The sequence below is a fragment of the Pinus tabuliformis genome, chromosome 6 (genome assembly GCF_031772625.1).
Source record: "Pinus tabuliformis cultivar Carrire ecotype Pingquan chromosome 6, CPIR1, whole genome shotgun sequence".
NCBI lineage: Eukaryota > Viridiplantae > Streptophyta > Pinopsida > Pinales > Pinaceae > Pinus > Pinus tabuliformis.
The window spans coordinates 1,778,995,238-1,779,022,672 of record NC_142292.1 but is presented as its reverse complement, the minus strand read 5'-3'; the positions used below and the strand labels follow the sequence as shown (position 1 = coordinate 1,779,022,672).

Sequence of the window (27,435 nt, the reverse complement as noted above, 5' to 3'; positions counted from 1 at the left end):
TGTTATCATTTTTTTCCATTCTACCAGAGTCACAAAACATGTATGTACTAGTTCACTCTAAATGATGCATGATTTATTGCAGAGATGGTAAAAAACTCAATGCTCATTTCTTTTGATCTCACCGGAAATTCGCATTTTGAAATCTTCTAAATCTATTAAAATAGTAACAATAGTACAAAATTATATCCTATTTTCTAGTGATCAGGAACTTTACGGCCCTAAAAGCTTTATTATGAGTAAAATCTTCTGATTATTATGAGTAAAAGCTTCTGATTTCATTGTCTTCTAACAGTTTTGTGTGAACAATTCTAAATTTCTTGCACCATTCTGACTTGAAGTAAATGCGCTGGTGGTATATGGTAGGTAGATAGAGTCAACCTGCAATTGTTTTGGAGAAATCTATAGAGCTTGTCAATCAATAATCCTTCAAAAGGACCAGTGCTCTTATTAGTCTTCAATGTGATTTTTCCTAGAACATACACAACCCTTGTATTCTTTGCCAATTCAAGCTGCTGCAATTCCTCATCTATAGAGTAGTTACTTTCTGCCACTGTATTTTTGCTTGCATAACTTCTGTCATGTGAGGAGGAATGAGTTCCTCTAAGCTTGAGATAGTATTTTATGCTTTCAACAACCTGGTTGATAAATTCAGATCCTTCAATGTTTGGGGCATCTTTGTAACCATATTGGGCTACGCATTTATATACACCCTTTGGCTCTAGTTTTCCAACCATAAATCTCTCCGACAAAAGAACTGTCTTGACTGGAATCATTCTTATGGTGACAATGACAAGAACTTCATGCAGAGACCCCACATTCTTTTCATAATGTTCAATAATCGGTGGTAAGCCAGAAATAAGGTCACTGCAGAAGAAACAAGTTCCTGGTACATGTGAATTCACCCGGGTAACCAATCCATTCAACTTCTATGCTGAGTTTTCTTCGTGCTAAATATTTATACTTTTTCTGCCTTCCATAGTTCCAAGAGAACATTATGGTCAGAAAATTAGGAAGGGACACCAACCTCCCTGTGGCACCTTATTCAATACAGATGATAAATAAACGCCTTCAAAGATACCAAAAAAACAGAGTGAAGGGTAGTATAAGCAAAACGTGCATGTTCCAAACCACAAGCATGACCAAGGTTACTACGCACATCGTAATGAACATAACCCCAACAATTGCAACCCCTACACCACCAAATAACTAAAATTATCCTCAGAAACTCCAAAGAATCCATTAAAACTACCAAATTTTGTTGTCAGATATAAATTTGGATATTCTTAGCATGTGCATTGCCAATTTGTGTTCCATCCCAGAATCCTATGACAATTGCAATGTAGATAACCATGAGAACATAGTTAACTTCAGGTGAATAGATCTGACCCTCGTAATTTTGTGAGGTATGCACAATCTTCACTCGAGGGAAGCAGCTAAGAGCCATGGCCTGTTTTATGATTGAGAATGTTGCTGTAATCAATGCTTGACTGGCTACAATGGCTGCTAAAATGGCAACAATGAACATTGACCAATACACAGGCTGTGGTATTGCTTTGTAAAATGTAGAGCCTATGTCCCCTGGGTTTTTTTATCAAATAAGCCGCTTGTCTCGTATATGTGATAAGCAGAGATGGGTAGACCAACACACAGAAAGCAAGCTGCAACAAAAAACCCAAATTTCTCATTATGGTACTAAAACTTAAGGAGGATGAAGCACACAGGTATGAAATACTAATAATTCTGTCCTTGACATATAGCTTGGACTTGGATTGATTTCCTGTTGAAATGGCCCAAGTCTACAAACATGGCCTCGACACCTGGATCCAGTCAGAACAAAGAATTGATGTTAGTGTTTCTATTTGTATAGCTTTAGCATAAATAATTGGGATGAAGTTATGAATTTTGTTTGAGAAAATCATTGGTATGGATTTATCAATTGAGTTAGAAAACAGTTCCAAGTATACTATATGATAAAATGAGACACATATCATCATGCGAATAATCAATACCTGTTATACATAAGACTACACCTCCAAGCATCACCCATCCTTATTAGTGATATTCATGAAAGTAATAATATATATAATATGGGTTGAATGCCTTGAATGCTCCAGGATAATATTTCACAATATTATACTATCCTATCATGATGTTGGTCACAAACCAGGCAATCATTATGGGTGAGAACATGAAGCTAACTTGTACCGAGTTTTTGAAAAAGGAACAGTAGTAACAGGATAAAAAATGACACGAGTACAACAACGCCTGCATGAGTTAACATATGAAAACATAAATTATGTTAGGAAGTGGGATGCCATAATTCACATTATACACACAGATGATATCATGTTTATGATAGGGAGCTGCATCCCTCCTTCAAATAAACTAACCCATACTGGAAAACTTGATTACATCCCAATATACTCATGGAAGCCAAGCTAATAGTGTCTACTTCGCATTCTTGTATCATCTTACCTTGGCTCATGTTACTATTCATTGACTGAATTCCTTGCACAATTGACAACACTGTAGGATTAAAAAAAGCATCATAATTTGGAACAAAATCAACATGTGTGATGGAGCATTGAGTTGAGGTGCCAAGCTGATACCAGTTTGACATGAAAGAATTTTTTGAGATTCATTTATGGGAAGACCTGATATTTCAATAGCCAGCGCTCCAGCCAATCACCATACAAGTGCCCATCATAACAACAATCAAAAAAAAATTCTGAGTCGTTGCACTCTTCTCAAGCAATTCCTTTGTCTTCGAGTTGATAGCCTTTCCACCATTTTGCGTACTGAAAAACTTCAATCTAGTATCTGATGCAAGGCGCATGAATTGCTTGCCAGTGCTTTTTTCAAGGTTGACAACCCCTATATTCTTTGCCAATTCAAGCTATTGCAATTCCTCATCTACACAGTAGTTACTTTCTACCACTGTATTTCTGCTTGCATAACTTCTGTCATGTGAGGAGGAATGAGTTCCTCTAAGCTTAAGATAATCTTTTATGCTTTCAACAACTTGGTTGATAAATTCAAATCCTTCCATGTTTGGGGCATCTTTGTAACCATATTGGGCTATGCATTTATATACACCCTTTGGCTCTAGTTTTCCAACCATAAATCTCTCTGACGAAAGCACTGTCTTGACTGGAACCCTTCTTATGGTGACAATGACAAGAACTTTATGCAGAGACCCCACATTCTTTACATAATGCTCAATAATTGGTGTTAAGCCGGAAATAAGATCACTGCAGAAGAAACAAATTCCTGGTACACGTGAATTCACCCTGGCAAGCAATCCATTCAAACCTTCTATGCTGAGTTTTCTCTGTGCTAAATATTTATACTTTTTCTGCCTTCCATAGTTCTAAGAGAACATTATGGTCAGAAAAATTGTTGCAATTAGGAAGGGACACCAACCTCCCTGTGGTACCTTATTCAATACAGATGATAGATAAACGCCTTCAGATATAGCAAAAAACAGAGTGAAGGGTAGTATAAGCAAAATATTTTGTGTAAAAGATGTCCCGTGCACTATTTGTCATAGATTATCCTTCTAATATTCTCACCAGTGAAGGAAACAAGTTTTTTCAAGTCCCAAAAGTCAATAAAAACAACATATTATCAATACAACAATGCAAAGGTTTCTATCTTCCTATATTTTACATCGCAACTGAGCATCAAGGGCTGGCACTTCCAAAGGAGCGTGATCAATTCTTCTTAAAATTCGCCACAACCAAAACAACACCATCAAGACCAGTAACAATATAAGTAAGAAAAATAAAATATCTAACCATATATATGCTATTATTCTCCTCTGGTAATCCATAAGTGGTGAAGTTTCAAGAGTTGATGCAGATTCAAGCAGCAAGCTAGCCAATGTTGTCAATTTGCTATAAAACATTTGGTAAACAAACTTTGAATCTCAAATTCACCAAACAATGAGCAGGATTAAATAGCTCTAATTATCTCCATATAGCTCAGCTCACATATCCACTATCAAAACTGAAGTAAATTGAAAATGCTCTCAAAACTTTTACCTCTTCCAAAACATAATTTAAAAACACATTGTAACATCTTGTCCATCTTTTACCTATCTAATGATAACCTAAAAATCACAGAACTTTGGTAATCTTCTTCTACCATGCCAAGATTTCAAATCATGATTCATACGTATGGTCTATATAGACTCAAAGGTCATGCATGCTCATTAGTCTCCACCCTAGATTGATGAGCAACATGTTCGCTAAATAAAAGCATAGATAATCTACCATAAATTTAAAAATGAATGCATATTTAAAACATGGTAAATGCTTACAATTTTCATTATATACTGAATATCAATACATTATGATATGAAATAAGGCAACATTGCTGGAAATAAGGTCACTGCAGAAGAAACAAATTCCTGGTACACGTGAATTCACCATGGCAAGCAATCCATTCAAACCTTCTATGCTGAGTTTTCTCCGTGCTAAATATTTATACTTTTTCTGCCTTCCATAATTCCAAGAGAACATTATGGTCAGAAAAATTGTTGCAATTAGGAAGGGACACCAACCTCCCTGTGGTACCTTATTCAATACAGATGATAGATAAACGCCTTCAAAGATAGCAAAAAACAGAGTGAAGGGTAGTATAAGCAAAATATTTTGTGTGAACGATGTCCTGTGCACTATTTGTCATAGATTATCCTTCTAATATTCTCACCAGTGAAGGAAACAAGTTTTTTCAAGTCCCAAAATTGAATAAAAACAACATATTATCAATACAACAATGCAAAGGTTTCTATATTCCTATATTTTACATCACAACTGAGCATCAAGGGCTGGCACTTCCAAAGGAGCGTGATCAATTCTTCTTAAAATTCACCACAACCAAAACAACACCATCAAGACCAGTAACAATATAAGTAAGAAAAATAAAATATCTAACCATATATATGCTATTATTCTCCGCTGGTAATCCATAAGTGGTGAAGTTTCAAGAGCTGATGCAGATTCAAGCAGCAAGCTAGCCAATGTTGTCAATTTGTTGTAAAACATTTGGTAGACAAACTTTGAATCTCAAATTCACCAAACAATGAGCAGGATAAAATAGCTCTAATTATCTCCATATAGCCCAGCTCACGTATCCACTATCAAAACTGAAGTAAATTGAAAACGCTCTCAAAACTTTTACCTCTTCCAAAACATAATTTAAAAACACATTGTGACATCTTGTCCATCTTTTACCTATCTAATGATAACCTAAAAATCACAGAACTTTGGTAATCTTCTTCTACAATGCCAAGATTTTAAATCATGATTCATATGTATGGTTTATATAGACTCAAAGGTCATGCATGCTCATTAGTCTCCACCCTAGATTGATGAGCAACATGTCTGCTAAATAAAAGCATAGATAATCTACCATAAATTTAAAAATGAATGCATATTTAAAACATGGTAAATGCTTAAAATTTTCATTATATACTAAATATCAGTACATTATGATATGAAATAAGGCAACATTTCCGGAAATAAGGTCACTGTAGAAGAAACAAATTCCCGGTACACGTGAATTCACCCTGGCAAGCAATCCATTCAAACCTTCTATGCCGAGTTTTTTCTGTGCTAAAAATTTATACTTTTCTGCCTTCCATAGTTCCAAGAGAACATTATGGTCAGAGAAATTGTTGCAATTAGGAAGGGACACCAACCTCCCTGTGGTACCTTATTCAATACAAATGATAGATAAACGCCTTCAGAGATAGCAAAAAACATAGTGAAGGGTAGTATAAGCAAAATATTTTGTGTAAACGATGTCCCATGCACTATTTAACATAGATTATCCTTCTAATATTCTCACTAGTGAAGGAAACATGTTTTTCCAAGTCCCAAAAGTCAATAAAAACAACATATTATCAATGCAACAATGCAAAGGTTTCTATCTTCCTATATTTTACATAACAATTGAGCCTCAAGGGTTGGCACTTCCAAAGGAGCGTGATCAATTCTTCTTAAAATTCGCCACAACCAAAACAACACCATCAAGACCAGTAACAATATAAGTAAGAAAAATAAAATATCTAACCATATATATGCTATTATTCTCTGCTGGTAATCCATAAGTGCTGACGTTTCAAGAGCTGATGCAGATTCAAGTAGCAAGCTAGCCAATGTTGTCAATTTTCTATAAAACATTTGGTAAACAAACTTTGAATCTCAAATTCACCAAACAATGAGCAGGATTAAATAGCTCTAATTATCTCCATATAGCCCAGCTCACATATCCACTATCAAAACTGAAGTAAATTGAAAACGCTCTCAAAACTTTTACCTCTTCCAAAACATAATTTAAAAACACATTGTGACATCTTGTCCATCTTTTACCTATCTAATGATAACCTAAAAATCACAGAACTTTGGTAATATTCTTCTACAATGCCAAGATTTCAAATCATGATTCATACGTATGGTCTATATAGACTCAAAGGTCATGCATGCTCATTAGTCTCCACCCTAGATTGATGAGCAACATGTCTGCTAAATAAAAGCATAGATAATCTACCATAAATTTAAAAATGAATGCATATTTAAAACATGGTAAATGCTTTCAATTGTCATTATATACTGAATATCAATACATTATGATATGAAATAAGGCAACATTTTTCATCCCTGTGGTGGAAAATAAGGACTGAACTCAATGAAAGTATCTATGGAGTTTGCAGGTTGAACAAAATGAAGGAAAAATTAACCCTATGTAAAGAAACGTTTGTATCCTTGTTGTAACTGCTTGAATCATTTATCTAAGCCCTTCTAGAAGTATTTTCATCGTTGGCAAACAAAATTGTTATCTGCATCAACATCTCAGACTCTGTGTCATGGGTTCTCTTTGTTGTTTGGAATCTGTGTCCTAAGATATATATTCTTGTATCTTGCACCGCAAATTTTAAGAGAAAGCTTACCTTGATTCATGAAACAGTTGTTATGAAATATTTATCTAGCAAAATTGGGCACGTCTAAAGATTGTAGAAGGTTCTGAAGTGTAATGGTTTAGATCTAAGCATAGGGTTAGGGTCTAGCAGCCAGATAACCAAACATCAGACTTCAGAGGAAAACCAGGTCGGGCATTTGAAATCCCCCTTCAAATCTTCTTATACATCACTATCAGATTCGCATCTGGAAAGGCAGGTAGCCCGCCAGGAGCATGAACTTTGCAGGACCAGATGTTGGCCTTGGCTGTGTCGTATCCCTTCTTGGTAATCACCTGCGGTGAAACGTATGACAGCGCGCCATACGCTGTGTGGAGAAGGTCATCCTATATGAACTACTCCCACAACGCACTGAGGCTAAAGTCGGTGACCTTCATATCGCCATTTTCATCTAAAAACTGGTTCTCTGACTTCCAGTGATATGAACCCCGGTTGTGGCAGAAATCGACCCCACTAATCAACTGCTGAAAATAGTTTTTGCTTCCTCTTCCTTCAGTTTTCCCTTCTCGACAACTAGATTGAAGAGCTGGCTGCGAATCGAATACCTACCTACTTGCAACAATTCGTAACTACATTTTTGTGATCGAACGGTTCAACCTTTCTCAATCGTCTAACATATAATCTAATGGTATCTAAGGGTGACAGGTAGACAATGATGGCAGTTGATTTCGTCTAACATATAATCTAACGGTATCTAAGGGTGACAGGTAGACAATAATGGGAGTTGATTTCAGAGGGAAATGCCTTACGGCGTAATTAGAAATTAAGGTGTTGTGAGGAGTTAGAGATATTCACATTGTTAAAATTAAGAACAAATTTTCATGAGCTTAATTCTCAAAACCTTTGAGTAAATCCAAATTTGAAATTTTTTGTCATGCTTTTAACCTTTTTAAGGTTTTAATTATGCAAAACTAAGGTGATGTTGAAATGTTTTTCGTGATGTATTTCAAGAATAGAAACAAAATTAAGGCGATGTTGAAATGTTTTTGGTGATGTATTTCAAGCATAGAAACAAAATTGTATATAATTGCAAGTAATGTTTTACTTCGATTAAATTTTAACTTCAAAATAATTGTTGCACTTTCAATTTTTTGACCTTTTAATTCAACCAACACTATAATGATCTTGAAACACTTTTGCTTAAAGTTTTTGAAGCATAGAAACAAAATTTTAAAGAATTTCAAGTAAAAATTTACCTTCTTAAAGTTCCATAAACCATTTTTGGTCTCAATGCATATTAATCATACTTTCCATCATATATATATTAGATTCATCTTAACTTGGATCTATCAAACATTGTGAAGAATATAACTTTTTAATCCAGAATCATTTAAATTTATGTTTCTTATTAGCCTCAATACTTAATAGATCAGGGTCTTAGTTAAATAGATTTAGGGTAATCTTTAATTATTTTAAATATTGTTACATATATTTTTAAAACAGTGGGAAAACCTATCAGAACTCAATTTTCAAACCAACATTGGGGACAACCATTATTGGCTATTATGCACAAATGTAAGTTGGCTCATCCTTGTTATTCAAGGAAAAGCATGCCACTTGTATCAGTAAGGAGGCATGGTTTCACTCCTTCCAAATGCCTCTAACATGTTTCCTTATATTCAAGGAAGACAAACTGTTAGCCAAGAAGAGGAAAATTTAAGCATGATCCAGGCTGTAATGTTGTCACATCTGTAGTGATTTATTTATTTTAATTTAATTTATATGTAATTTTTAAATATTTTCAATAAAAATTTATGGAACAACATATACCCAATAATTAATTGTAAAACATCTCACCACTCTTAATGCAATATTTTTTTAATTTAATAAGAATACAACTTTTTTATGGAGAAATTTTTATTGTTCTTTTGATTTTTCTTTACATTCAAAATATATCATTTATGTTATAAACTAAAAAAAAAATACAATTTTTTTCTTAGCACTAAATTTTAATACAAATATGATTTTCCATTTATATAATTTTTGAATTAATGTTATGACAGATAACTTTTCACATATTTTTCGTAATTAAATTAATAATAATGATGAATATATAATTTATGTTATAAATTCTATATATATATAATTGATTTTTTTCTTAGCACTAAATTTGAATACAAATATGGTTTTCCATTTATATAATTTTTGAATTAATGTTATGACATATAACTTTTCACATATTTTTCATAATTAAATTGATAATGATGATAATTGTTGTTGATTAAAATCACAATTGGTCCATTTAATCTTAAAAAAGGTAAAAACTACTTAGATTACCATAAGATTTTGAATATTGAGAGGGTCAGTGGCATAATAGATATTTTAAATTGATTTCTAATTTGGGTGTATGTAGGGAATTTTAAGAGGAAATGTCTTCCGCTTCCAACCCTCTTAGTGTCACAAATATAAGAAGTTCTTGCATCTCATGGTGTTTTCATAATTTTCCAACGCCCAATTTTTGTATGTAGCTCATTAGAGTTCGTTCATATTTTCGTTGTGTTGATTTTCCTCTTTGTGTTGGTTAGTACTAAAAGATACTTGTAATATTTTAGATTATAGTTGACCACCTCTTTGTAGTATATTTTAAGTTTTTCTCCTTTTCTAACTCTTCATTCTATTTAAATTTGGATGTAATAATATTATTAATATCTCTTGTATCTTGTATGATGACATTTTCCTGAATCCCCATTGATTAAGCCAAGACTAGATGTCTTGATGCCATCCTCGCATTAGCCATCATTGGTTATTCGAAAGTGATTTTAAGAAGCCTCTTGTCATGCATTTTGTTTATTTATTCTTCTACATTAAGTACCTAACCATGGTCATGCACTTAGTGGGGGAGAAGCTCATTTTTATGAGGTGGGTAGGATAAGGTGTATTGCTTTTAATATTAAGATTATAAGTTATAATCCCACACACAACTCATATGTATTGGATGCAGTGGGAGACTCACAGGGGGTACAATAGCCTTCCCTATCTACTTCCAACAATTTTTTTGGGTAAGTTTTTGCATTCGGTTTTAATGGTTTTCAACACACGGTTTTGGATTTTAGCATTTTTATAATGCATAGTGTTTCATCCCATTGTTTTGTAATTTCAATTAAGGAACTACAATTGTATTTTAAATATAGGATTAATAGATTGGGGGTTTATGGATGTTGCGAAATATACACACCATAGAAATTTAAAATCTATTGATATAAATATTGCATAGTAACATTGTATATAAATAACACATCGAAAAATCTTTAAGTATTTTCTTTTTTTGTTTATGGATTTCCATGGTAGAATCTCAGTGTTAAATGTAACATCTAAGCTATACACAACATTGTTAGTTTCTAGGATCTAAAGGTTATAACTTTTCAAACCATCTTTATATCCAATAGAGCTACACTTCTCACCTTTATTATTCATATTATTCCTATTTTTTTTGGAATGTATACATAAGCATTATAACCAAATACCTTGTGATGTTTAAGGGATGGTTTCTTTCCAATTCATATATCACATGGAGTTTTTTCATCCAATGTTGGTGACAGTGATCAACTTACCAGATAACATGAAATATCCATTGCCTCTACCCAAAATTGTTCTCCTAATGCTCATTTTTCGATCAATGTCCTATTCATCCTTTCTACAACTCCATTATGTTGAGGTGCATATAGAGTAGTTTCTTCTTTTGTATATTGCATTTATTATATATTTCCTCAAATTAATCCTTCAAAATGATCTGCAAGTATCATTCCTCAACAACTCAATTATCTTCTTTGTCATATTATACACAAAAGCCTCAAACTCTTTAAATTTGTCAAATAGTTTATATTTCTTCCTAATGAAATGAATCCATGTATTTCTCAAAAAATCATCTACAAATGAGATACAATATATAGATTTACTCAATGATGGAACTGAAATAGGTCCAAACATGTCATTTTATACCAACTATAATATTATTTTTCCCTCATAGCACCACATTATAATCTTACATGATTCAACATCCCATATAAATAATGTTAACATGAATCAAAATGCAGAGAGCATTTAGGCATATCTTTAACCATACCTTTACCATTGAGTACTCAAGGGCCTTTCTCTATGATATTTCCTAGTTTTTCCTTCTACAAATTCATTGTCAGCAACAATGGAACTGTTGCACCCATCACTAATAATGTTTCCTAGCATCTCATATAGAGCTCCAATCTAAACTTTCCTCACCCACAACATTTCTCCTCTAACCATCCTATAGGTTTCCTTTTCAAACCCCATTTTTACACCTGCATCATTCATCTTGCTTACATAAATCAAATTCTTGATTAATTATGGGTTGTGAAAAATACTAAGGAGTGTTCTAATCCTTCCATACATGAGATTCAACTTGACTTTTCTTCAGCTTATGATTTTGGTTGTTGAGTCATCTCCTAGGAAAACATCACCCTATCATACTTTTTATTGCCCCAAAATCACTCCCTATGAGGAGTCACATGAAAAGATGCACCTAAGTTGACTAACCATGTCTTATGATTTACATGTGTGGTTTAAGAAGCCAAGTACACATCCTCTACTTCATCCAAAGAGGTTTTTACTTTTATAGGAGTATCATCAAAGCCCTTCCCTTTCTCAACAATTTTGGATCTATAATGTTTCTTGTAATTCCCTCTTTTCCACATCTCCAACGCACATTTACGAATTTTCCAATAGATATGGGTCTTCCTCTAGATTTCGATCTCCTACTTAAGGAATTATTTTTATTCCTATCCTTGGAGTGTCCTCTTCTATATAAGGCATATGCATTCAGACTTTCTATGTTTTTCCATTTCACCTTTTCAAATATGAAGGATGAGACTATTTCATCAATGTTTAAAATAGTTGCATTACTACCTATGACAACAACTAAGCTATCCAACTAGTCTAGCAAATAACACAACAAAGTTATACACTTATTTTTATTTAAAATATTAATATCAATAGATAATAGTTGTCTTATTACAATATTGAAGATGTTCAAATGTTATATCATTGAGTCTTCATCCTTCATTCTCAGGGCATACAATGTCTTTTGTGAGAACAATTTGTTCAATAGGAACACAAACTAATACAAAACCCCTAACTTATTCCACAATTCCTTCATTGTAGCTTCTCCTGGAAAAAATAGTGATACTTAATTTGGGATACATAACTACATTGTGCTCTTCACCCTCTAATCGAACTTAGTCCAGTGTTTCATCGACATCCCCATCAATGTAGTATCCAAATATGTTGGCATTATGATACATGTGTTGTACTTGATGGAAACCCACTTGTAGCAGAACAACTCACTTGTATATGGTAACTAGATGAATCTACATGAGAAATATAAGATCTGACAGAATGCATGGCAGTTCAAAGGAATCATTTCAGAAGTAATATGGCAAATTACAGTGTAACAGGTCTATTCAGAAGTAACAGGACATTGGTATAGAAGAACAGGAATATGGAACTTAGGTCTACTGATTAGAATAAAGAAAGTAAAGGAAAAGGTTGATGTAAAGCAGTTTAAGAAGTATACGCAGGTCCTCTTAGTCAAAACAACATATACACACTGGTCCACAGAACAAAAAGAGCATATACGTATACATGCACTCCCACAAGAGGAAAAGAGCGTACATGTTGGAAAGCCAAGGTTTTGGTCCAAGGTATTTGGTCTGAGATATTGACCCTAGGTATTTGGTCCAAGGTATTGGTCATAAGTGGTTTTGGTCTGAGGTATTGACAAAGGATCTAAGTATATAAGGAGGAGAAGATCAAAGGGCTAGAGGTGCCAATATTCAATATCTTATGAAGTGTTAGATCAAATATGCAGGTTATGGGTTTCTTATGCTTTTCTTGATCTGAACTAAGGATGCACTTATGTGGTTGATGATGGATGATGGATCGGGATCATAAGACCTAAAATGAATTATCATTATGTGGTTTGATCATGGATAGTCTAGATCTGAATGCTGATGCATGTTTTATTCTATAAATGTTATGATCTGGGTACGAATGAAGTCTGGAATAGCTATGAAGTTTTTAAGTTAGTATTTGCATATCTGTACGCTGATTCACTTTGATAAAATCACGTATATACGTTGGTCAGTCACATCCAAGTAGCGTATACATTATGAAATATGATGTTTAAAGTTGTAGTTGGTTATGGTTGTTGATGCAAAGTTCTGGGTTCTGCCTTGTGTTCTAGTGACAGTGGTCTGAATGTTCAGATTGATTGATTGTGATTTGCTTCAGTGATGATGGGTTTTCAATGATTGATCCAAATTATAAGTAAGTATTTGCAAATATATACACTGGTTCACTTTGGTGAAGGTGCGTATACACGCTGGTTCGACTCTTCCAAGTAGCGTATGCAAAAGAAAAGATTGATGTTCAAGGATGACTAATCTATCAGATCAGTGTTGTTGTTTTACTGCTCTCTATTAATGAAGTCTTATTAGATCTGAAAGTAAAACTGAATGCATAAAGAGTTTGTGTCCCATTGATTAATTGATTGAGAAAGAAGGGTGATCCTTGTTTCTATCTGTTTAGAACTCTGTAATATGACAGTAGATCTTCAGAATGTCACTGATTGGTATAGTTTGTGGTTCAGAGGTTTTATGATTCAGTATCTTTAGAGGTATATGCAGGTTGGGCAAAAGGAAGTAGCGTATACACACAGGTTTGCTTCATTAAAGAAGCGTATACATTTTGACACATGTCTTTTGAGGTTACAGTTAGTTCTGGTTGTTGATGCAGTGTTCTGGGTTCAGATCTGTGTACTGGTTACAGTGATTTGTCTATTCCAGTTGATTGGTTGAATTTGATTAAGTTTGAATGAATGGTTGATTCAGTTGTGTCAGAGGTTCAGTGATTGTTTGATTCAGTTGTGTCATAGGTTCAGAGGTTTCCATGATTGATTGTTTAAGTTATATCAGAGATTGATGATTGGGATGGTTGTGATTGATTTTGAGCTTCAATGTTACTAATGGGTCCAATATGAAAATTTGATGAAACGAGGCCTTCATGTGTATTGTTGTGTACCATGAGCATCCAGTCTGAAAATTTATGAAACGTGGTCCTTGGAGGAAGAGAGAAGGTCGTAGCCTTTTGTAGGCTGGCGCCTACGTGCTGGTAAACATATCAGCCAATACAAGAGCTAGGGGGTTGGAGCTCCCTTCCAGTAGCAGCTGGAAAACAAGTGAAGGTTGGAGCCTTCTGTAGGCTGGCGTCTACATACTAGTAAATGGATCGGCTAGTACAAGAGCTAGGGGGTTGTAGCTCCCTTCCAGTAGAAGTTGGAGAATGAAAGAAGGTTGTAGCCTTCTGTAGGTGGGTGCCTGCGTACTGGTATGAGTCTGCACCAGTACAAGATTGTAAACAGATTTTCTTATTATTAAAAGAAGACAGAGACGACAGCAACAGGTGGTTTTCACCCACATTGGGTTTCCACCTTAAATCTTGGTGTTCATGTGTTTTGCTTATGTGTGATGGTTTATTATGTTATTACTGCACATGGTTACTGTTTAATGTTTAATAAAATACTGATGCACTGATTAAAGATCAACATATGATGAATTAACTGAATCATAAGTTCACTGGATATACGCTGGTTGCCTTAAGAACAGTTGCGTGCACACGCGAGTTACCTTCACTGAAGTAGCGTATATAAATCTATTTATGGAAATAAAAAAGTTATTGATTTGTAAATACTGGTTCACCCCCCCCCCCTCTCAATATTATTTCCAACAATTGGAGTCAGAGCAAGTCCTTTGGCAGAAGCTTGATCGCTTGAAGGAGATCCATAGTAACAATGGGAAAGAAACTAAAGAAGAAAGCACCCCAAAAGAAGAAGACATCTCAAAGGAACTGTGATAGTGGGAGAGACGATTGGCCTTTATGTAGAAGCAACTCTTCAGATTCAGAATTACCTCAGAATGAAGATGAACAAGCAAAATAATTATCAGGTATGAATTGGTTGTCCTTTGGTGATACATTTCTCTGTTCATTTGAAGATAATGAAAGTGACAACGAAACAACAGAATTTTCTCTTATGGGTGAAAGAGAAAGAAATCCAATAGAGGCAGAATTTAAAAAGCTCATAGACACAATTAGAGATCAACAAGATCTATTGGACAAAAGGGAGTGTGCCTTCAAAGAAGAAGTTACCAAACTAAAAGCTCAACTAGAGGAAGGAAACAAGGTAAGGAAGCAGTACAAGGAAAAGGAAGATCAATGTCAAAAGCTGCGGGATGAAGTGACATCACTAAGAAATGAAGTAAATGAAAAGAGTACAACAATCAAGAGACTTAAAGATAGATCCAGTTACTATGAAAGTCTTAAAGTTAAGATCCTCTCTCTAAAAGAAGATCTTGAAAAATCAAATAAGTAGAATGAAGAACTACCTCAAGCAGATGAAGAACAAGAAAATGAGATTCTCAAATTAAAGCAACAAGTGGAAGAAGGAAGAAAGGTTGAATAAATCTTCAAGAAGCAATATCTGGAAAAGGAAGAGCAATATCAGGTTGAGGTAAATATCTTAAAAGGTAAATTAGAAGAAAAGGATAAACTGTTACGATTTCAAGACAGTACTGAGATTTTGGATAATATTCTTAGTAGTCAAATGTATCCTACCATCAAAACTGGTCTTGGTTTTTCTGTTGAAGATGAATCTAGCTCACAAGATGAGGCAAGGAACTCTAATGCAAAATCTGAAATTCTCAACAAGGAGATAAAAGGTCAACCCCATCAACAACCAAGGAAAGAAAGTCTTCAAAGAAAATCATTCACTCATAACTATGGAAGTGTTAATCGATTCTTTCCGCTGATGAATAATGTTGGATGTTTTATATGTTATAATTTTGGACATGTTGCAGCAAGATGAAGAAGTAGAATGGTTCAAGCTAATAACCGTCACACAGAAATATCATCAGCTTCCAGGTACTTCAAGGGATATTGTTTTTCTTGCAATATGTTTGGTCACAAAGCCATTGATTTTTATAGAAGGAATATGAAACATATAGGATGTTATGCTTGTAACAAGTCTGGGCATATAGCAAAAGAATGCAGGAGCAAATCTTGGCCAACATACCAAAAGGAACAAACATCATCACACTCCAAGGTATGGAAGAAGAAGGAATTACAGTAAAAAAGATGTGGCATAGCTCAGTATACAGACAGAACAGACTTAGAAGGAACTAAAAGCATGAAATTTCAGTGTCCTAATTCTCATACGCAGTTATCATGAAGACAAATCACGTATATACGTGAGTTAGAAGCTGCACAGTCGCGTATATGTTGGTTTAATGAAGAAGCAGTGGGACAGACTCAGAAAAATGATCTGATATGATTCAGACAATTATCAATTATCTTTTATGTCTTGATGATAGATGACTACAGTCTGTGGATGTTATTTAGAAGTGCTTTTGATCCTCATAAGTTGTTGATAACTTGATGTATATCTGATTGATGATGATGCCTTGATATTTCTTACTGATATATGCAATGATCAGATCTGACAGTGAACAGGTGGCACAGGTTCAGGGGGAGAATATGCTAGGCTTCTAATATTGCATTGTTGGCATTATGTTTAGAAGTCTTTGGTACCGATGATTCTTATCAATGGTGATGATGCTTATGTGGCTAAAGTGTTTTGATACATCATGCTATGTTGCGGTTATAAGTTTCCTATGATGACGATACTTGTATTGCTTGGGGTTACATAGTTGTTATTCAGATCAGATTTATGGATGATTGTGGATGACTTTTTGATGATGCATACAGTACATATATGTTGCTTACATGGTGATCTTCATAAGGACAAGGAGAAGTACAAAGCTTGAGTACACAACTTCATTATTTGATGATGAGCCACTTGTTTCTTTTATGTTGTTGTCATCATGCCTTCAAAGATGCATAAAGTTCATATGGTGCAGTTATGATGCAGGATTCCTATAGCTCTTGGCTCTCACATGGTTGGGGATTGTTGCTATTGATGGTATCAAGAAAGCTTGACACATGACTATGAGCTCATTATTTGCTAGATACATATTGCTATCTCTTTGATGGATATACAATATGATGGTACATGGATGATTACTTGCATATTGATAAATATTGTTGGTTAACCAAGAGAATGGTGTTATTGCAGGCATAGCCATTTGAAGACATGGATATTCGAAGACATGACTTACTTAATGATGATGACTTCTTACTTTATGATGATAGGTTTGATACTCACATATGTTGATTATCATGGTTAATGCTTATCAGATGTGGGATGTTCCCTAGTGATGATACATGGTTGATATATTGAGGGTCCTTGTGGAAAGATCATGCAGTTCTTGATGATGATGTTATGATCATAGATGATGACTATGGTGTTTTCACATACATATGATGTGAATGATATTGTGTTAATGTTTGGACATGGAAGGTTATGATAAGGCTCTTTCTTCTAATGAAATAGAGCAAGTTGATCTTGATGAGATTAAGAGGATGAGTTGATATCTATATACGACATACTTTGTCACAGGTTGATGATATTTACATTGTCATATCTTGAGAACTGATAATGGACATATACAGGTTGTTGGTCTGGATGTTGTTGACAGATGCTTATGGTGCAGATCATATATGGTGTTTGATAGTTGCTGATGACTATCATGGTCTTGTTTAGGTATTTGGTCTTTGTTAAAAATGTCATGTATATCATTTGATTTAAAGGTCATGTAAAGGCCCATGATGTAATAATATGTCTCTGTCTGTCATAGTCTGTTAATGAGTCCTTTTTGGTCATATGATGTAATTTGTACCCCCACTATGCATGGTAAGGATGATGTAATAATTGCTATATTTCAGTCATGTATAAACAATTGGTATATTCCCACTTGGTTGGGTCGATGAGTCAAATTTGGTATATCCCCGCTTGGTTGGGAGATTGATGTATGTATGAGTCATTGGTGATAGGAAGGTCAAACTCACATAGTTGAGTTATAGAGTCATGTTATTCTTTTGGAAAATATTTTTGTAGACTCTTCATGTGCTCAGGGGGAGCATGGATGGTTTAGTGCATCACAACATGTACAAAGGGGGAGTTTAATCAGAGAATTCAACATGTGCCTAGGGGGAGCATGATCAATGTTCATATTCAGCTATTCAGATATGAAAGTCTTCATTTTGGTCAACCCTTTACCATTGATATCAAAGGGGGAGAGTATCTTGGTCCACCCTTTGCCCTTGATGTCAAAGGGGGAGAGTATTTTGGTGTTGCTTGTTATCTCTAACAGTTTCTAAAGCTTGCAGTAATCAACACCAACATGGTTGCCATCAAGTCCAAAGGGGGAGATTGTTGGCATTATGATACATGTGTTGTACTTGATGGAAACCCACTTGTAGTAGAACAACTCACTTGTATATGGTAACTAGATGAATCTACGTAACTAGATGAATCTACAGGAGAAATATCATATCTGACATAATGCATGGTAGTTCAAAGTAATCATTTCAAAAGTAATATGGCAAATTACAGTGTAATAGGTCTATTCAGAAGTAACAGGACATTGGTATAGAAGAACAGGAATATGGAACTTAGGTCTACTGATCAGAATAAAAAAAGTAAATGAAAAGGTTGATTTAAAGTAGTTTAAGAAGTATACGTAGGTCCTCTTAGTCAAAACAACATATACACGCTAGTCCACAGAACAAAAAGAGTGTATATGTATACACGCACTCCCATAGGAGGAAAAGAGCGTACATGTTGGAAAACCAAGGTTTTGGTTCAAGGTATTTTGGGTCCAAGATATTGGTCATAAGTGGTTTTGGTCTGAGGTATTGACAAAGGATCTAAGTATATAAGGAGGAGAAGATCAAAGGGCTAGAGGTGCAAGTATTGAATATCTTATGAAGTGTTAGATCAAATATGTAGGTTATGGGTTTCTGATGCTTTGCTTGATCTGAACTAAGGATGCACCTATGTGGTTGATGATGGATGATGGATCAGGATCATAAGACCTAAAATGAATTATCAGTATGTGGTTTGATCATGGATAGTCTAGATCTGAATGCTGATGCATGTTTTATTCTGTAAATGTTATGATCTGGGTATGACTGAAGTCTGGAATAGCTATGAAGTTTTTAAGTTAGTATTTGCAGATTTGTACGCTGGTTTGCTTTGATAAAAGTGCGTAAATATGCTGGTCAGTCACATACAAGTAGCGTATACATTATGAAATATGATGTTTAAAGTTGTAGTTGGTTATGGTTGTTGATGCAGAGTTCTGGGTTCCACCTTGTGTTTTGGTGACAGTGGTCTGAATGTTCAGATTGATTGATTGTGATTTGCTTCAGTGATGATGGGTTTTCAATGATTGATCCAAGTTATAAGTAAGTATTTGCAGATCTATACGCTGGTTCACTTTGGTGAAGGTGTGTATACAAGCTGGTTTGGCTCTTCTAAGTAGCGTATGCAAAAGAAAAGCTTGATGTTCAAGGATGACTGATTTATCAGATCAATGATGTTGTTTTATTGCTATCTGTCAATGAAGTCTTCTTATATCTGAAAGTAAAACTTAATGCATAAAGAGTTTGTGTCTCATTGATTAATTGATTGAGAAAGAAGGGTGATCCTTGTTGCTATCTATTTAGAACTCTATAATATGACAGTAGATCTTCAGAATGTCACTAATTGGTACAGTTTGTGGTTCAGAGGTTTTATGATTCAGTATCTTTAGAGGTATACACAAGTTGGGCAAAAGGAAGTAGTGTATACATGCAGGTTTGATTCATTAAAGAAGCGTATGCATTTTGACACATGTCTTTTGAGGTTACAATTAGTTCTAGTTGCTGATGGAGTGTTCTTGGTTCAGATCTATGTACTGGTTGCAATGATCTGTCTGTTCCAGTTGATTGGTTGAATTTGATTAAGTTTGAATGAATGGTTGATTAAGTTGTGTCAGAGGTTCAATGATTATTTGATTCAGTTGTGTCAGAGGTTTAGAGGTTTCCATGATTGATTGTTTCAAATATATCAGAGATTGATGATTGGGATGGTTGTGATTGATTTTGAGCTTCAATGTTACTAATGGGTCCAGTATGAAAATTTGATGAAACGAGGCCTTCATGTGTATTGTTGTGTACCAGGAGCATCCAATCTGAAAATTTATGAAACGTGGTCCATAGAGGAAGAGAGAAGGTCATAGCCTTCTATAGGCCGGCACCTATGTACTAGTAAACATATCGGCCAGTACAAGAGCCAGGAGGTTGGAGCTCCCTTCCAGTAGCAGCTAGAAAACGAGTGAAGTTTGCAGCCTTCTATAGGCTGGCACCTACGTACTAGTAAATGGATCGGCTAGTACAAGAGCTAGGGGGTTGTAGCTCCCTTCCAGTAGAAGCTGGAGAGCGAGAGAAGGTTGTAGCCTTCTGCAGGTGGGTGCCTGCGTATTGGTATGAGTCTGCACCAGTACAAGATTGTAAATAGATTTTCTTATTATTAAAAGAAGACAGAGACGACAACAGCAGGTGGTTTTCACCCACATTGGGTTTCCACCTTAAATTTTGGTGTACATGTGTTTTTCTTATGTGTGATGGTTTATTCTGTTATTACTGCACATGGTTACTGTTTAATGTTTAATAAAGTACTGATGCACTGATTAAAGATCAACATATGATGAATTAACTGAATCATAAGTTCACTGGATATACGTTGGTTGCCTTAAGAACAGTTGTGTGCACATGCGAGTTCCCTTCACTGAAGTAGCATATATAAATCTGATTATGGAAATGAAAAAGTTATTGATTTGTAAATATCGATTCACCCACCCCCCCCAGTATTATTTCCAACAAAATATCCATTGATCTCTATCGAAGTATCTTCCATATTAAGCTTTCTATTAGATTAATTTTGAGGTATAAAATGGACTTCCTAAAGAATACAAAAAAATAATAGTAAATATTATAGAATAAGAGTTATGTGTTTTTAAAGGAAGACAAATAATTTCTTTTGTGGTATTTTTGTCTTATTTTCTTATACATTTACTCAAATTTCAAGTGTTGGAACTATTTGGATGTATAATTAAATTATGCATCCAATGGGTACCCATTGTATATACTTTTGAGTAGATCCATATAGGTTTTTTTTGTAAGCTAATACTTTGTATTATAAAAAAATCATAATTACATTGTTGTAGCAACTATAACACATGAATTACAGATAGCAACAAAATGATTTCCTAACATAATCCATGGCCCCAAAACTCAAAATTACAACTAAATCCAAATAAAAATAGAGAATACTAAAAGCTATACTATTTGGCTATCCAAAAAAATAAACTAGATATACATAACAAAAAAACTAATAGAACTGACAAACAAAACGAGTCATCCAAACTCTGAAGATGAGACAGTAGCTAGAGCTATAACACTTGATCCAGAGGTTCATCATTATCAGATTCACTATTGAAGTGTCCATCCACATGGGCAAGCCTTACATCCAATTTATCCATGGTGAACCGTTTGTTCCTCAACATTCTCTTAATTTCTTCCAAGGTGGTGAAGACATTGTGCCCCAGCAGAGTTTTCATATGCTTTTGTAAATCCACTGAGTTCAAATACTACTTTCTTCCCCTAGTCTGTCTAGGGTATGAAATCTAGGTAGACACTTCGTCCATGATTTCAGAATCAAAGTAGGATTTCGTCTCCAACTCAATCCCAATGTTCAGATTACGTATTTCTCTTCTTGCTTCTTGTGGCACTGCATATATGTGGTAGAAAATCATTGAGCGAAGAGCCTCACCCTATGATATCCCTGTGGACTACTACGTCCCCCCCCCCATGGTGACAATGCATAAGCTGCATGGGAAGCATGGTAGCAATAGAGGGGTTACACCCGTGGAAACTACTAAATCTTCCTCTACCTATAAAGAAACCAAAAATAACACGAAAAGTAGTCTCCCCTAAACTTAAAACACCATCCCACAACATCATCACCAACACTCATAACAAAAACCATGAAACAAGAAAAATTCCCAAGTAATTTCCCCCGAGACGTGGAGAACCTTGCCACATAAACCTTACGCCCCAACACCTTCAACTATAAACAAAGCCACATGGTGCCCAATGACCACAGGGTTCAAACATCTCTTGAAACCAAAAGGAAAAATGAACAAGAAAACACATATGCCCAAAACCCAAAGGCATCTGGAAGGAGTGAAACCATGCCCCCTTATGGACCACCAACATGTTAATATAGGTGGCATGGTTTTCCTTAACAACAATAATGAGCCAACTTGCATTTGTGGATAGTAGCCAATGATGGTTGTCCACGTTATTGGTTTGACAACTCCATTTTGATAGGATTTCCTGTTGTTTTAAAAATATATGTAACAATATTTAAAATAATTAAAAATTACCCTAAATCTATTTAACCAAGACCTTGATCTATCTAGTATAAAGACTAGTCAAATTTCTTAATAAGCAACAAAAAATTAAATGATTCTAGATTAAAAAGTTATATTCTTCACACTGTTTGAAAGATCCAAGTGAAGATGAATCTAATATATATGATGGCAAGTATGATTAATATGCATTGAGACCAAAAATGTTTTATGGAACTTTAAGAAGGTAAATTTTTTTCTTGAAATTCTTTAGAAGTTTGTTTCTATACTTCGAAAACTTTAAGCAAAAATGTTTCAACATCGTCATAGTGTTGCTGAATTAAAAGGTCAAGAAATTGAAAGTGCAACAATTGTTTTGAATTTTAGATTTAATCTAAGTAAAATATTACTTGAAATTAGTTTTTTTGATGCTGTAAATACATCAAGAAAACAATTTCAGCATCACCTTAGTTTTGCATAATTAAAAAGTTAAAAAGGTTGAAAGCATGACAAATATTTTCAAATTTGGATTTACTCAAAGGTTTTGAGAATTAAGCTCATGAAATTTTTGAGAATCAAGTTCATGAAAATTTGTTCTTATTTTAAGAATGTATATATCTCTAACTCCTTATGGCACCATAATTTGTAATATTATCTTTTAGTGTGCAAAATGATCTCTTCCATTATCCCTCCATGGTGTAACCAAGATAATGCCTCCTTATACCATCCCACTTGATTCAAAGGTGGTTGTGGCTAGACTTTGAAGCTATTTTAGAAAGTCTCGGGTTGTCCGTGTGGTTTAACCTAGTTTAATCTTTTATTATACATTAGATACATAGTCATAGCCATGCTCTAAATGAGGAAATGATTTGCTTCCATAAAAAGAGTAGAATAAGATGTTTCTTTTAATTTGGAAATTAAACTTTGTTTGAATTTGTTATATCTTTTTTCAAAACTTCATTGATATCCATAATAAACTTTCCAAACTCTAATAATCCTATTCAAAATGCCATAATTCTAATTGAATTTGTGTTATGAATTCCAAAATATATTTGAAATTCCTCAAAATATTGTTAGTTGTTATATAACTAGGTATTATATTATTCTTTTAAATTTAATTTTCATGATTTTCATTTTCTGAATATTAGCAATCATATTCAAATTTTAAAAATTCTTAAATATGCATAAAGATTAAAAATCCTCCTCAATTTAAGGGGCAAAATAATCATTATATTTTAATGAAAAAGTATTACCTAATAAATAAATTATAAATTGAAAATATCTTAAAATCATATTTTTTTGGATTGTTTTTCCTTTTTTCTTTTAAAATAATTTGAATTAAAAATTTCTTACAATAAATTTCTTACTATTTTAGAACTTATGAATTAATGCCCAATATTTTATATATTAATTAAATAAATTACAAATTTTAAAGTATAAAATTATTAAAATTGATAAATCAAAATTAGATAAATATTTTAAGTTAAATATAAATATATTTTTATTTTTATTTTTATAAACAAAAATATTTAACTATTTTAATTTAAAAAAAATAAATTTGAAATCTTCATCTTAATACAGTAAATATTTTAATATCATATTCTATTACTTTATTAATAAAAAAAATTAATAAAAAAATTATTTATTTATTATATTATTTTTTCAAAAACACCCCATAACAAATTCAAATATTTTTTAAAAAATAATTAAATAACAAATTATACATATTTGAGTTAAATACAACAATGTACTAATATTCATAAAATATACAACTATATGTATTAAATAAATATTATAAAAAGAAATAGCGCTATTATCTGAGGTATTGAGAAATGAGTTGACTTTAGAAATAACTTGAGGTTGACTAAAAGTCCAATAAACAATATAAAGAATTTAATTTATAAAAAAATAATTTATTTTTCTTTCAAATTTCAAATTTTATTTATCTGTATTTTAATTGGTTCTGAGAGCTTATTTCTTTTTTCGCAATGACGAATTATGCAGTTAGTTCGTTATTTCGCAATGATGAATTCTATGTTAGATCGCAATGATGAATTGTGCAGTTGGATCGTACATTTATAATTCGAGGCAATATGGTTCGACGGACGACCCCACTGGAGACACAGTATGGTTCCACATATCATTACTCACGCGAATTACAGCCAGTGAAGTGATTCGCATATCCCATCGAGAAACGGATAAATATTGTTTCACGTATGACGTTGGTACTGGTTGATTAAATTTGAAGTTAAACGAGGTAAAAAGTTAAAAAGAAATAGGCTATGTAAAAAAAATTGTTATATATATATATAAAATAAAAAATTTACATAGTTTACATTTTTAATATTTTTATGATGTGAAATTGAAATCTATATTTATGGAAAAAATAATTTTTTATTTAATTAAATATAATTTTAAATTTTAATTACTATTAATAATTAATTTTAATTTTGAAATATATAAAATATCAGTTTCTATTTTAATTTTTAATAAAAATTTATTTTTAACAAATATATTTTTAATCATATTCATTTTAAACATAGTCTAAATAATACTAATAATCAAGTTTAATTTTTTAATCATATTCATTTTAAATATAGTCCAAATGATACTAATAATCAAGTTTATTTTTTTATTTAAAAAATATACCATATTTATATGTGAAAATTTTGATATTTAGTATCCAAAGTTAATGATGTTTACTTTTTATAATATTCCCATTTGATTTCCATCTATATGTCAACATTATTCTAGATGGTTGGCATTATTTCTATTCATATGTTAACATTATCTTAGGATTTCAATTCAATTCTATTCATATGTTAATATTATCTTAGGATTTCAATAAATTCTTGTCGGATTTTAGAGAAATTAGACAGGAAAAACCCACTGAAAAAGCTTCCAAAAAATCTCACTAAAGACAACTCGTTAGATAATTGTTGGTCATAGGCACTGTGGTGGGAAAAATACAAAGGTCACATACATAAATAAAAGATGTGATTCTAATAGAATATTATTGTTTGGCTTGGATAATAGGTTTATTCGTAATTATTGATGAAAACAATGAATGATATTTTTATTTATTTATTTCAAAAAAATTAAGGAGAGATAGAGAAACTTAACTAAGATTTTATTATTTAATAGAAATAGAGGTTTACTTGAATTTAGGGTTGTTGATACAAGTTTTTTTTTTTAAATAATTATTTGTAAAAATTATATATATATATATATATATATATATATATATATATATATAACCAAACATTTTGAATAAAGGTATATTTGACTTTATTCATGCTCTAATTTTCAAGTCACAATCCTTCATGCATAAGATGGTCATTCGATATACTAGATAACAATTATCCCAAAACTCCAAAATGTCTTCGTGTGAGACTTTAAATCTATGAATTAATTGTAAATAATAATAATTATTATATCTATATCTATATATATATATATATATATATATATATATATATATATATATTAACCAAACATTTTGAATAAAGGTATATTTGACTTTATTCCTGCTCTAATTTTCAAGTCACAATCTTTCATGCATAAGATGGTCATTCGATATACTAGATAACAATTATCCCAAAACTCCAAAATGTCTTCATGTAAGACTTTAAATCTATGAATTAATTGTAAATAATAATTATTATTATATATATATATATAAACCAAACATTTTGAATAAAGGTATATTTGACTTTATTCCTGCTCTAATTTTCAAGTCACAATCTTTCATGCATAAGATGGTCATTCGATATACTAGATAACAATTATCCCAAAACTCCAAAATGTCTTCATGTAAGACTTTAAATCTATGAATTAATTGTAAATAATAATAATAATAATAATTATATATATATATATATATATATATATATATATATATATATATATATATTTGTTTTGTTGCTCAAAGTATGTTTTTTAAGATAGACATGTAATTTCCCCATAAAAATAATTATATTTTAATATGTTTTATAAAATTATAACTTAATATGTTTTATTATGATATATGTTTTATTTATTGGTATTATTTATGAAGGATTTATGTAATTTTTTTTTTAATATGAAATTAATATGTTAAAAATAAGAAGTAAAGTTTCTTTAAATATTTTAAAATAATGATTAAAAATTGTAATTCAACTATAATTCAATCATTTAATTTATATAGTCAAACTAATTCATATTCTCACTCATCCATCTTTTACTTCTTTACCTCATAAACTCATAACTTCTAAATAACGATACTCTTACTCTTACTTCTTTAATTGAGATACTTGATAACTTCAGCATTGTCATGTAGTCCCTATCTATTTTCCTATGGTCTCCATTATTAATTATTATTGTCCACGCCTTGCCTATTTGTCTCTTTCACCAGTGAAAAACAAAATCAAATTCTCTCTTGAATCCATTCTAATTTGCTAGAAATGAATTAGGCTAAATGTAAACGGCGCACTATTATATTAATTTTTCTACCAATATATCTTGGTGATATTTTATGTTTATTTTTAAATTTTTTAAATAAAAATATATTTTATTATCATTAAAATAAATTATACAATTAATCAAATTATAATAACTTTTATTGTTTGAAATTTAAGGTAAAAAATAGTACTTTGATTCAAGTTTTTTAAACAATGATTGATTCTAAGTTTTATTAATTTCTATGACTATGTGAATTAAATTATAAATAAATATGAAAAATATTTTGACGAGTGTATTCATACATTATAACTAGCATATGGTTGTTCCAACTACAAGACACTTGGCTTTACCACATTAAATACAAGTATCAAAATGTTTCAATTTAACAACATCATAGTTTTACATTGTGATTGTTCTACTTCGAAACCTTTGTGATTTTGTAAAATGATTTGGTCAAACTAATTTTAGCTATGAAACAACGAACTTAAAACAAAGATTAACTGAAGGTTAATACAATCAAACTCAATGCTTTAAGTACATAAAAGGCTTATACTATGCCCATTATTATGAGTACATCTTTCTCAATCACTCCTAATGAAAGTTTCGTTTTTTACTCTAATTTAACTATATTTAAAT

At 32.4% G+C, this 27,435-nt stretch overlaps 1 pseudogene; it reads right to left on the bottom strand.

The window, feature by feature from the left end:
- Positions 1-308: 308 nt before the first annotated feature.
- On the bottom strand, positions 309-7,359 carry LOC149266100 (potassium transporter 26-like; annotated as a pseudogene).
- Positions 7,360-27,435: the final 20,076 nt, after the last annotated feature.